The sequence below is a fragment of the Pelophylax lessonae genome (assembly GCF_965119305.1).
Source record: "Pelophylax lessonae genome assembly, chromosome: 3".
NCBI lineage: Eukaryota > Metazoa > Chordata > Amphibia > Anura > Ranidae > Pelophylax > Pelophylax lessonae.
Genome location: NC_138770.1, coordinates 257,513,857 through 257,526,845, shown reverse-complemented (window position 1 = coordinate 257,526,845; position 12,989 = coordinate 257,513,857).

Genomic DNA, 12,989 nt, shown 5'->3' with positions numbered 1-12,989 from the left:
ACAGGAGGCAAACTGAAGCACCCTGCAATCCTCGGCGGAGGAAGATGTGCCCCAAAAGATTGGAAGGTGTATCTCACACGTACCGATACAGACTATGCCGCAATTTAATTATTTTTACCCCAAAGGGTGTAGATTGAATAGCGGAATAGAAAATTTTTTTATAAAACAGTGTATCTCACACGTACAAACACAGACTAGGCCCTGATTACAATTTTTTGTACCCTAAAGGCAGGATGAGGATGAGGAGTAGGAGGAGTTCGGAACAGGAGGCAAACTGAAGCACCCTGCAATCCTCAGCAGTGGAAGATGCGCCCCAAAAGATTGGAAGGTGTATCTCACACGTACCGATACAGACTATGCCGCAATTTTATTCTTTTTACCTCAAAGGGTGTAGATTGAATAGCGGAATAGAAAAAATTTCATAAAACGGTGTATCTCACACGTACAAACTTGACTAGGCCCCGATTAGAATTTTGTGTACCCTAAAGGCAGGATGAGGATGAGGAGTAGGAGGAGTTCGGAACAGGAGGCAAACTGAAGCACCCTGCAATCCTCGGCGGTGGAAGATGCGCCCCAAAAGATTGGAAGGTGTATCTCACACGTACCGATACAGACTATGCCGCAATTTAATTCTTTTTACCCCAAAGGGTGTATATTGAATAGCGGAATAGAAAAATTTTTATAAAACGGTGTATCTCACATGTACAAACACAGACTAGGCCCTGATTACAATTTTTTGTACCCTAAAGGGAGGATGAGGATGAGGAGTAGGAGGAGTTCGGAACAGGAGGCAAACTGAAGCACCCTGCAATCCTCGGCGGTGGAAGATGAGCCCCAAAAGATTGGAAGGTGTATCTCTCACGTACCGATACAGACTATGCCGCAATTTAATTCTTTTTACCCCAAAGGGTGTAAATTGAATAGCGGAATAGAAAATATGATATCAAAAGGTGTATCTATCTCACACGTACAAACCCAGACTAGGCCCCGATTACTATTTTTTGTACCCCAAAGGCAGGATGAGGAGTAGGAGGAGTTCGGAACAGGCAGGAGGCAAACTAAAAACATCCTGCAACCCTCGGCGGTGTAAGATGAGCCCCAAAAATTGGAAAGGTGTATCTCACTCGTACCGATACAGACTATGCCGCAATTTAATTATTTTTACCCCAAGGGTGTAGATTGAATAGCGGAATAGAAAATATGATATTAAAAGGTGTATCTATCTCACACGCACAGACCCAGACTAGGCCCTGATTACTATTTTTTGTACCCCAAAGGCAGGATGAGGAGTAGGAGGAGTTCGGGACAGGCAGGAGTCAAACTGAAACACCCTGCAATCCTCGGCGGTGTAAGATGCTCCCCAAAAATTGGAAAGGTGTATCTCACACGTACCGATACAGACTATCCCGCAATTTAATTATTTTTACCCCAAGGCTGTAGATTGAATAGCGGAATAGAAAATATGATATAAAATTGGTGATTTTTCAATAGCACATGTGAACACAGCAGTGTCTTATGTCAGTCAGCTCTGCTGCAGGCTATGAAGGGAAAAAAAAAAAGGAAATTCCCCTTGTAATTTTTAAATAGATTAGTACAGACTATGCCACAATTTAATTTTTTTTAACCCAAAAGTGTGTATATTGTCCCTAAACTACAGCAGAATGACGCAGCGCGCTGGGGCTCTCGAACTTATAAAAACATGGTCACATGCTTCAGATGGCCAATCACAGCTACTAATACATTAGTAGGCATGGCTGGGATGGCTTAAGGCACACCAGTTAAACGCTTGTTGATTGGCTGTTGAAAGCCCGCCATTAAAAGCGCGCCATTACATACAAAACAGGAAATAAAATGACCGAACACGGATTTTAAACCCGAACATACAGTAAAGTTTTCGGGTCCGTGTTCGGGTAACAAAAATCCAATTATTCGGTACGAACACGAATAATACAGTCCGTGTTCGCTCAACACTAGTTGTAACCTATTCAGCGCTCATCATAACTAATCTTTACATGGTCTGTCAGGTTGTATACTCTGATAAGGGTCAAGAATGGATTTTAGGGGAAGCAATGCTTTTTTTTCCTCTTTTTTTTTTTTGCATTTCCCCTTAACATCCATACCAGGCCCTGAACCATGTTTTTGCTTTGTTTTGTTTTTTTTTTTGCATTTTTGAGTGGGTCTCTCTATTTAATCTATACCAGATCTTCATCTAGATGAAGGAAATCCCCAGCTGCTTTTTTACGAAAAGAATGAACTGGCCTGGAGATGTCATTTACTGGCACATTAAATGGCATTGTCAGTTTTGCTGTAGTTGGTTGTACAAATGTGCTACTTCACAGGCATGTTATTTAAAGGAATTTTGACTTTTTAATGCTTCACTTTAAGAAATATAAAAAGTTCTCTTACCTGCCAAACTGATTTTTTTATGTTTTTTTTTTTTTTATGTTACCTAGGGTACTTCCGAGCTCCCCATGCCCTTTGTTTGACAATCTCTTGCCTATTGATTTCAATAGGATTTAGATTTAGCATCCAAATTTAGGTAACGTTTTCCAAATGTAAACTGAACCAAAAAACCAACCCAGATAAGTTTGGCTCATCATTTCTTATAACAGATTCTTTCTCACAAACTTTGTGTGAGTCCAGATGTGTTTACTGCAAGTGATTACTGGCTTTGTGAACAAGCATGAATAGCTGCGGCCTCCGACAAGCTGTCATTGCAGTGTACAGACTTGGTGGCCACTGCTGTCTGCACCCAACTGTCAGTCCCTGCAGCGGGAGTCAGAAGATTACTGTCGCTGGGATATGTAGTGTGCAAAATGCTTGTGCGAATGGTGCCTTATGCGGGAGTTTAAAGCACGAGAGACCCCAAATCTGATGAAAGGCTTAGGATACATTAATAATTTCATGCTTCATGTGGCACTTTGAAAGTTGTTTTTCAAGTGGCAGCCTGTTCAACACCTGAAGTCAAACACAACATGATGTCTTACTGTATACTGTACAGTATATACAATATAATAAATTAAATCCAGAGGTTTTTGCCTACACAGTGGTGTAGTGGTTATCACTTTCACCTAGCAGCAAGAGGGTCTCTGGTTCGAATCCCAACCACTAAACTACCTGCCTGGAGTTTGCATGTTCTCCATGTGCCTGACTGTGTGGGTTTCCTCCGGTACTCCTGTTTCCTCCCACACTCTAAAGACATGCTGGTAGGTTAGGGACTGATGTGAATGCACAATGTATATGTAAAGCGCTGCATACATTGACAGCGCTATATACGTAAGTACCTAAAATAAGTAAATAAAAAAGAAAGCAGGTTTTACATCATGCAACAGCTCTGGGAGCCTATATATATATATATATATATATATATATATATATATATATATATATATATATATATATATATATATATATATATATATATATATATATATGTATATGTATATATATATATATATATATATATATATATATATATATATATATATATATATATATATATATATATATATATATATATATATAAATATATATATATTCATAGTATGCAAATATATCCTCACTTTAATTCACAGCAGAAATGACTTTATAAAAATATATTACAATAGTCTATAATTATTCAGTAAAATTGTACATTTACTCTTAAAACCCCTTGACAATATAATCCATAGCATTTGTTAAGACACCAGTTGTATTTAGTCCAGTCCTCTGTATGTTAGTTTATCTTCTTCCGAAATTGTATCTAATATAAAACTGAACCCAGGGAGAAGGGATATTGATGATGCCCTTATACCGATGTCCATAATTCTCACGTGATAACCATCACTGTACTAAAATGTTTTGCAGTAATGGAGATCATTTGTGTCACCCTGCTCTTCTTTTTGCATTAAAGTGATACTAAACACACATTGTTTAATTCACATTGCCTCTTCTATTTCTGTATGTGGATGATGACACTGTAATTATTTTAAGAAAAAAAAAATTCTAAGTACCTTTTTTCCTAATCAATATACAGCTGTCAAATGATCCAGCTCTTTCCCAGCCTGTCTGTAGGGAAACAGTGGCCGTAGGAGCTTCCTCTGCTGCTTGTCACATGTTCAAAATTAAATAAAACAGCCTTTGGAATACAAAGTAAAAATAAATACCTAATATCTTGTCACAGAACCTTCTAACTCTTACCTCAACATTTGAGAAGTCAGAGGGGCATAGTCATTATCTGAAATATGAGTTAATTTGGGTAACTAGATTCCAAGTATTACACAGAGAGGCAGCATTTTATCCCTTTACTAGAAGCTACATTTCCTAGTTTAAACAATACAGCAGCATTGCATAGGTGTTGTGTACATATGTAATGTTCTATTTTTGTAAAACATTGCATTTTTTCTAACTGTATGTTGTTAATACAACAGTGACAAAAAGTTGGGACAAACAATAAGGCCCCAATCACACCTTTGCATCTGTGACCCAGCTGCATTTTACTTTTGTATTTTCAATGTTTGTTGTAAAGTTTTCATGCAATTTCACACATTCATTTGAATGTATTTTTATATGGAAAATGTATTAGTCAGCTTAATAAGGCTGGCAACATAGGGCTGGAAACTTATTTGAACCTCACAATACTGTAGAAAGGGGAGAAAACAGAAAGGCCATATTTTCCATATTATGATTTAAAACAGTGCAGAATTGCCAACAATACTTACTTACATAACATTAGGGCTATGTGCACATCCTGTATGTTGTAGTGTGTTTCAATCAGGGCTGTCTTACCGCATGGGCATGCTGGGCAGTTGCCCAGGGGCCCCACCCGCCCAGCAACCCAGCCCCAGCCAACAATTAGTCCCGACTCCTGTGTGCATCCCGCCGCCGAACTAGTCTGTCAACCCTGCGCTGCTGTCGGCCACTTGGGCAAACAACTGCAGGAATTCCCACCTCCACGGAAACAGGCACACACAGGACAGTCAAATCTGACTCCCGTCTGTGTGCGTTTTCACCGGACCCAGCCACCGAACTTGGAAGCGGTCATTAGCCTGGCACTGCTGTCAGGCTAATTGGGCCATGGAGAGGTGCCCACAGCAGCAAGAGTGCCTGCCTGCTTCCAAGGTCCGCCGGGAGACAGGCACACACCAGGAAAGTCGTAGTGCACGCCGCAAGGGCAGGGGGCACTGCTGTAGAAGCCTAAAGTGGAAGCAAGCATGGCAGAAAATTATTTATTAATTTAATGTGTAAATACTGATTGTGTTGGCGGGACCAATAAATATAGCCTTATCGATAATTTGCATTTTATTCTTATGGGTGATTGTGTAGACAGGGCCCCAGTGCACTGCATTGCCCGGGGGCCTATAATGCTCTTACGATGGCACTGGTTGCAATGCTTTCATTGCAACCAGTGAGAATGGGCCCTTAAACTCCTAGAGTGCTTGAGCACTTGCAATAACAGTCTTTTTCCTTTTTGAACTGTTCAAAGTCAATAAAAATGGACTATTATAACATCTTTACATGTAAATATGGAAGAAGCTTACAACTACTGTAATTGTGGCATGTATACCAGAATAAGTTATGTAGGGTGCTTTGTTATCCAGTTCTAACAGATCCTACACCCACCCTGAAGGCTGCATACAGTATAAGGTATTAGGTAGAAAAAATCTTGGTATGTATGTAAAAGTATTTCCAGAAATAATGATATATAACACTCATTTCTGCATTCATGTTTTCAAAGTACTGTGAGCATAGGCAGTGTGATAACATTTAGGGGAAGCTCAGTTGGTAGTTGTACTGGCTGTGACACACTGAGATCCTTGAAACATGAAGTAAACTACTTTATCTTCCTCTGCCTCAGGCTTTCAGGGCAAGGAACCATATCACAATTCCAAATAAGAATAATTGCACAAATATCAAGAGTGTCCCATCCTTCTTCTTTCACCATACTAATCTAAAAAAAGGGCTTTTTGATGTATTATACTGAGCAATGGTCTCATATCAAAACCTTACTGCAAGAAACCTTGCCAAACAAACTTTTTATGCATGTATTTTGTTTGTAACATATTAAATACAAGTAAAACAATTATTATTATTTTTTATATAAAAAATACAATATCAAAGCTGTCAGTGGCAATGTAACAGCCAAGCCCCTTAAAAAGATAACTAAACAGAAAACATAGTTGTAATACATTCCAACTTAGCAGTTCTTGGATGTGGTGGCTGCATTAGCTTTCATTTTGAGGCTGAGAATAATTTCAGCAAGTACAGAAAAAAATTCATCTTGCCAGAAATGCAGTGTCCTTGTCACTTTTTGTGAGCTGCACCTAAAGGAAGAATTATCTTATCTAGCTTCTGTAAAGTACACACACTACACACTACTACTACACACACACACACACACACACGTCCTCAAAATATCCATAGGGACAGAAAGTAAGTTATTCACAAGATTACCAGGTTAAAATAAAGTAAAAAGGAATATAAAGGTTAAAAAAAAAAAAATTAATGCAACCACCTCATCTAAGGCCTGGTAATTTGCAATATGTTGCACTTTTAATTTGGATTTTAGATACATTTAACTAATGCTAGATACAGGCGATTCTGCAAATGTACAACACATAAGTGCCAAACTGCAGATTAATACATAATTAATACATAATTAAAATAATTATTTAAAAAAACATAGGCTGTTGTCAGGAGCATGAGTCAAGCTCCTGATCCTATTCAATTTCCTGCCGCCTGGGTTCATTACGTATCTCTAGTACCAGGTAACAGAGATGATGCCTCTTTTCATCCTATTGGCTGAAGGCTCTCATTGGGTCTAGGTCTGTGAATGCTGTCCCCCCCCCCCCTCTTCATTGGCTAGTGTCGCTGCACCTCCTACACCTCATCCTAGTTACCAGGCAGTGCTGCTGCGTTGCCCTGACCTGCCTTACTACCCTTGACTGTGGCACTACAGAGCTCAGGTTGAGGATCACAAGCCCCAGGGCTTGTATTTTGCTTCCTGGCTCCCTACCAGTGCTCAGTTTATCACTGCCTGACAAACCTTTTTGGCGTGTCTTGTTGATGACCTTTGCCTTGAGCTTGGATTACACTGTCAGATTGTCACCAGCTTTGACCTCTGATTGTTTACTGAATTAGTCTTGTCTGCTACCTGCTTTGACCTCAAACTGTTTAATGGATTATGCATAGCAGCTGCTTGCCCTGACCCCAGAACCCTGAGACACTGAGTAAGACCCCACTGCTGAATTCTGTGGAATACAATAGACAAGAGTACTTAGGGCTGCCCCTGATATACAGTTTCTCTAGTAATGATAAAACATCATTACCTGACAAGCTTTACCTGATATGACCCATGAGCGTCTCATTCCTTTTATTTATTTTATACTACTTGAATTCCCCATTGACAACAGATATATATATATATATATATATATATATATATATATATATATCACTTGATGGAGGGGGGATTATGGTGTGGGGTTGTTTTTCAGGGGTTTGGCTTGGCCTCTTAGTTCCAGTGAAGCGAACTCTTAAGGCGTCCGCATACCAAGACATTTTGGACAATTGTCTGCTCCCAGCTTTGTGGGAACAGTTTGGGGTTGGCCTTTATTGTTCCAAAATGACTGTGCACCAGTGTTAATATAATATGTGTATGTATATATATATATATATATATATATATATATATATATATATATATATATATATATATATATATATATTGTGGCAGAGTGTTGCCCTGCCAGGGTCTAGAAAGCAATTTTGACCCAGAATTCTCAGCCAGATGGGTTAAGGGGCTCCAGGGAGCTTGTGACATGAAGAGGGAACTGACTTTTCAGTTTCCTCAGTGTTTTCTAAAGTCCATTTTGGGACCTGGAGCCTGGAGATTTCTAAGTGATCCGAGTGGGACAAAATATTCAATCCTGGGTCCAGATATTCAGAACAGCCAGCATACTAATTGGTCAGGTTTGTGCTGGGCTTTTAGTAGTAACCTGACCATGGTTCTGGGCTCCACTCCGACAGACAGGAGGTCTGGCCCAGGAGTCAGGAGGGCTCCACGTGGGAGCCAGTCAGCAAGAGGCTGCAAGCTGTGTACACCAAGTTGGTAGGAGATAGACAAGGGCCTGGAGTGTAAAGCCACAAGTCTAAAGTACAAGCTAGAACAACTGAATGTTTTTTATCAAAAATCAAAAAATGGATAAATATAAATGCTATACCTAGATGCAGCTGTTCAAAAATGGTGATAACCAAATTACTAAAGTGCAGTGCCAAATACCAGCGCAAAAAGGTATACAAGGTATACAATAATTATTGTATACCTTTTTGAGCTGGTATTTGGCACTGCACTGAATATTGTTTATGTTGAAGTAGAAGAACTGCTGAAAACCCCTGCGAGGGAAACCTATGTTTGTGTTTTCTGAACTTTCTTTTAATAAAAATGGGCAGAAAAGCCCTTAAAAAGAAGACAAGCATGTGGCAGTGTCCTTAAACGCACTACCTTTTAAGCTAGATCTCACTATATATATATATATATATATATATATATATATATATATATATATATATATATATATATAAATATCATATTCTCTTTCTATGCTGCTTTGTTGAGTGACACTGTGTTACTGCCCTGTATTTCTATTATGTCTTAACAGAACACCATATTAAAATTATTTTACATTATCTTGGATAAATATGTATGAGAGCATCCAGTAATGCAGTCAAACAGAATGATTTCTGTCACTTTAGCTGTAATTGTTCTGCCAGCTAACTGCAAAACAGCTCAATACATTTATACATTTGGAGATGTTGTCTCCCTGTATATATATATATATATATATATATGTATATATATATATATATATATATATATATATATATATATATATATATATATATATATATATATATATATATATAGTATATATATATATATATATATATATATATATATATATATATATATATATATATATATATATATATATATATATATATACATATATATATACATATACATATAAATTCTCTCTATCAGCATTGGACCTTTAGCTTCCATCTGTCTCGAGCCCCAGGATATCTGATCCATTCCTGATGAGAATGAGTTACAAGAGAAGATGAGAGAGCAGCGTGCGGCACTTAGCATTCCCATACTGAATACCATATATGCGTAGTCTTCAATATTGGATTCAGACAGAAGGAAATGCACCTGGAAATAGAACTCGAAATGGAATTTGCATCACCTACAAATCATTTCTCTTTTATGCCCTGTCAGTAAAATCCCAGTGAGTGCTATCAAATTTGCTAAGTCTTTATGCAATTCTCCTGTGATGTTGTTGGTAAGTCATAATGCAGTCTTCATCGATCTAACTTCTTTGCAAATTACACTACTTTTTTTCCTGTTGTGGATGTTTATAAGGATGAAGGGTATAATGATTCCACTTGTGACTTTGCAAATCCAGCTCTAGATTGTAATTCTAAGCAGATCAACCCTGTGCCACTTTTTTTTCCTTTCTATCTTTTTTTTACATAGATTAGTAAATTAGTAAATAAACTTTGTTTATTAGGGGCATCTCTTCCTTTAAATGATATGTGTGCAATCAGCACATATAGATATTTTTTGGTTTAATCACTGTAATACAGTTTTTCCAGGTCAAATAACATCTGGCCCACCACCATGATGGATCATAGCAATTTTTCATTGCAAAAATTGATTGACTATAACCTAATTGGTTGAGGCTTTTTATACTATGCATTAGATTAAAGTCAGATTGTATTTTCAAAAAATGTGTAAAGCATAAACTCAGTGTGCTTTATTATATTTGGTTTTTAATATCTTACTGTTATTCGTGTTGTCAGAGTTTCCGCTATCCCCAGTAGAAAACTTTGTGGCACTTGGTTTTGCAGCAGAGTCGCCCTGTATGAAGTCTTTGCACAGTGGTCTGACACAGTTTTACACAGTTTTTTTTTGTCATGGGGTTGGGATCAGTTTGACAACATAAATAACAGTAAGAAATGCAAAATTATATGTTTAAAAACACATGTGGGAGACTTTTACATAGCCTAGATGCATGGAAGGGTCTGAAATACAAGTCGCAAGTGTGACCTTTGCGGTCCTGGAAGTTCACCCACTGGTGTCAGTAGGTTTTGTTTTGGTATTTTAAAAGTATTTTTATCATTTTATTTAATTTTTTTACAATGTCACTGACTATGACTCTGTCTATTCAGAAAAGGAAGGAGCTGGTAAATTACATATTTACCGACCCTTCCTGGTACTCTATTATGACACATCCCCTGCAGCAGCTGGCAGGAGAAGAAGGGAGCACAGTGGGAGGGGGGGGGGCAGGGGAGCACACAAGGGCCAAGAGACAGCAGAACACAAGTGAACTGGATAGTGGCGGGGGCAGCATGCTGAGGAACCAATCTCCTCCATTTTCCTTCTGCAGCTACAGGAGGAAAAAGGAGGATAGTGGTTTCTCTTCATGCTGCCCCCGCCACCCCTCCTATCCAGGTGTACAGGGGAGCTGCATGGGCCCCCTGGAGCATAGGGCCCGGTTGCAATTGCAACCCCTGTAGTTACGCCCCTGTTCTGAAAGACACAATGGGGTTGATTTACTAAAAATGAAAAGACTGTGCACTTTTCAAAGTTCAGTTGCACCTTGCAAGTGCAGTTGCTCCAGAGCTTAGTAAATGAGCAGAAGTTCTGCTGACTTCCATCATCCAATCATATGCAAGCAAAAATGCTGTTTTTTTTTTTTTTTCAATTCTCTTTGCACGTGATTGGGTATTCTTTGCAAAGTGAAGACTTACCTCATTTACTAAGCTCTGGAGCAAGTGCTTTCGCAGAGGGAAACTGAACTTTGCAAAGTGTACCATCTATTTGCCTTTAGTAAATCAACCCCAATGAGTCTTTTGAAAATGTAATTTTTTTACACAAGTTTTTGGAAAATGTAGGAAAGAAAATGAAAATATTTTTCTTTACACAAAGTTGGAAATTAATTAATTAATTATTTCTAACATACACCCCAAAACACATTCTGCTACTTCTCCAAAGTGTGGCAATATCACATTTGTAGGATTTTTACACAGCTTAGGCACACAGAGGGGCCCAATGAGCACCTTTAGACTTTCTAGGGGTATAAATTATGCATCTAATTTTCTGAATACCTATCACATATTTGGAGGTCCTGGAGCATTAGGACAGTAGAAACATCCACGAAATGACACCATTTTGGAGAATAAATACTGTGATGAAAGTTGCTTTGGGTGGGGGGGGACCCCAGCTTACCATAGAGAGGTCAGGACACTCCTGTTTTAAGCTCCCCAGGCCCTCCTTATGTGTAAGTCACCCTGTGTCTATTAACCTCCCTGGCGGTATGATTATGTCAGGAATTTTGTACCAAAAGCGGTACAATTTTTTGCATGGAAATTTGGTGTTATGTATTGTAGGCCTACAATTCTTAGTAATTACTTAAACCTGACCAAACAAGACTCTAGTAGACATCCCAGATGTGATAAAGTTTGAAACACAAAATCATAAATTATAATATAATAATAACTATAAATAAGTTAAAGTATATATCTATACATATATATATATATATATATATATATATATATATATATATATATATATATATATATATATATATATATATAAGGTCTACTAAGGTCAATTAACTAAGTAGACTAAGGTCAATTTATTTTATTTAGTAATGTAATCCAATGGGATTACAATAGATATCAGTGTGTTTGTGTGTTTTACTTTTTGACCCTCGCAGGGAACTGAAGCCGGGGCACACAGCATCACTCGGAAGATCCGGCCGCTGTACACAGCCGGAATACATTGCGGGATCCTGGGGACAAGGTAAGTAACCTCTTCCAGGATCCAGCGACTTCTCCCTGGTAGTACCCTGAGTGTGGCTCGGGGTAACTGCTAATGACACTGAAAGGTTAAAGGCACAGGGTAACCACAGGGTAAATTGTACTTTTATTTTATTTAAGAAACATTTTTACACTGTCTCTATAATTATTTTTTTTATCAACTTGAACAACATCCCTTGTGACCGCAAAGCCATAACATATCCTCTTTATAAAGAGATCTGAAATCTCTTACACTCCAGACCTCTTCTCTGGCCTTCAAAGCAGCTGACCAGACACAGATCAGCCTGATATGTTGCTTCCCTGGCCAGTAAGGGCCATGTGAACAAAAAAACAGAACCTGAAGTGACAAAATCTCCATTGCCTTCAGCTTCTGACATCACACAGTGGGAGGAACAACATCAGTTCCTCTCATTGTGTGCCCAGAGCCAGATGCCACTGGTCGCATCCCTATCAAGCTCCCTAATCACTCAGGAAAGCCTGGTAAAGGCAGCACTCCCTTCCGTCGCCTGTAAAACATATATTCAATCAGCTCTTTAGCTGCTATGTTTACTTTTGCTGTCTTAGGAGTCACCTATACAGTTATGTCGCTGGACAGGAAGTGGTTAAGGTGTTCTAGGGGCATAAATTACGCATCTAATTTCCGGACTATCTATCAATTTTTTTAAAGACCTTGGAGAACCAGGACAATGGAAACAACTGGGGATACTGGCCCTGTCTGATCAGGAGACTGGTATGGCAGTGATCAGTACACTGGTATAGTAATGATCAGGACACTGTTATGGGGTATAATAGTGTTCAGGACACTAGTATGGTGGTAATCAGGACAATGGCATGGGATATGGCAGTGATTAGGATGCTGGTATGGGGGTATGCCGGTGATCAAGACATTGGTATGGTGGTGTTATTGTGAGCATTAAAGACAGTGGGACAGGTGATAGAGGGTGGCTGCCCTCTTTAATGTTGTTACACTAGGGGCAGTGATACGGGACACTGGGGTAGGCTGGCACTGCAGTATGTGAGTGTACATGCAGTGTGATAGGCTGCTGTACTGTAACAGGCTGCAGCAATTGTTCTCTCTGCTCTCACAGTTGATCCTTTGAGAGTAGAGAGAACTGATGTGT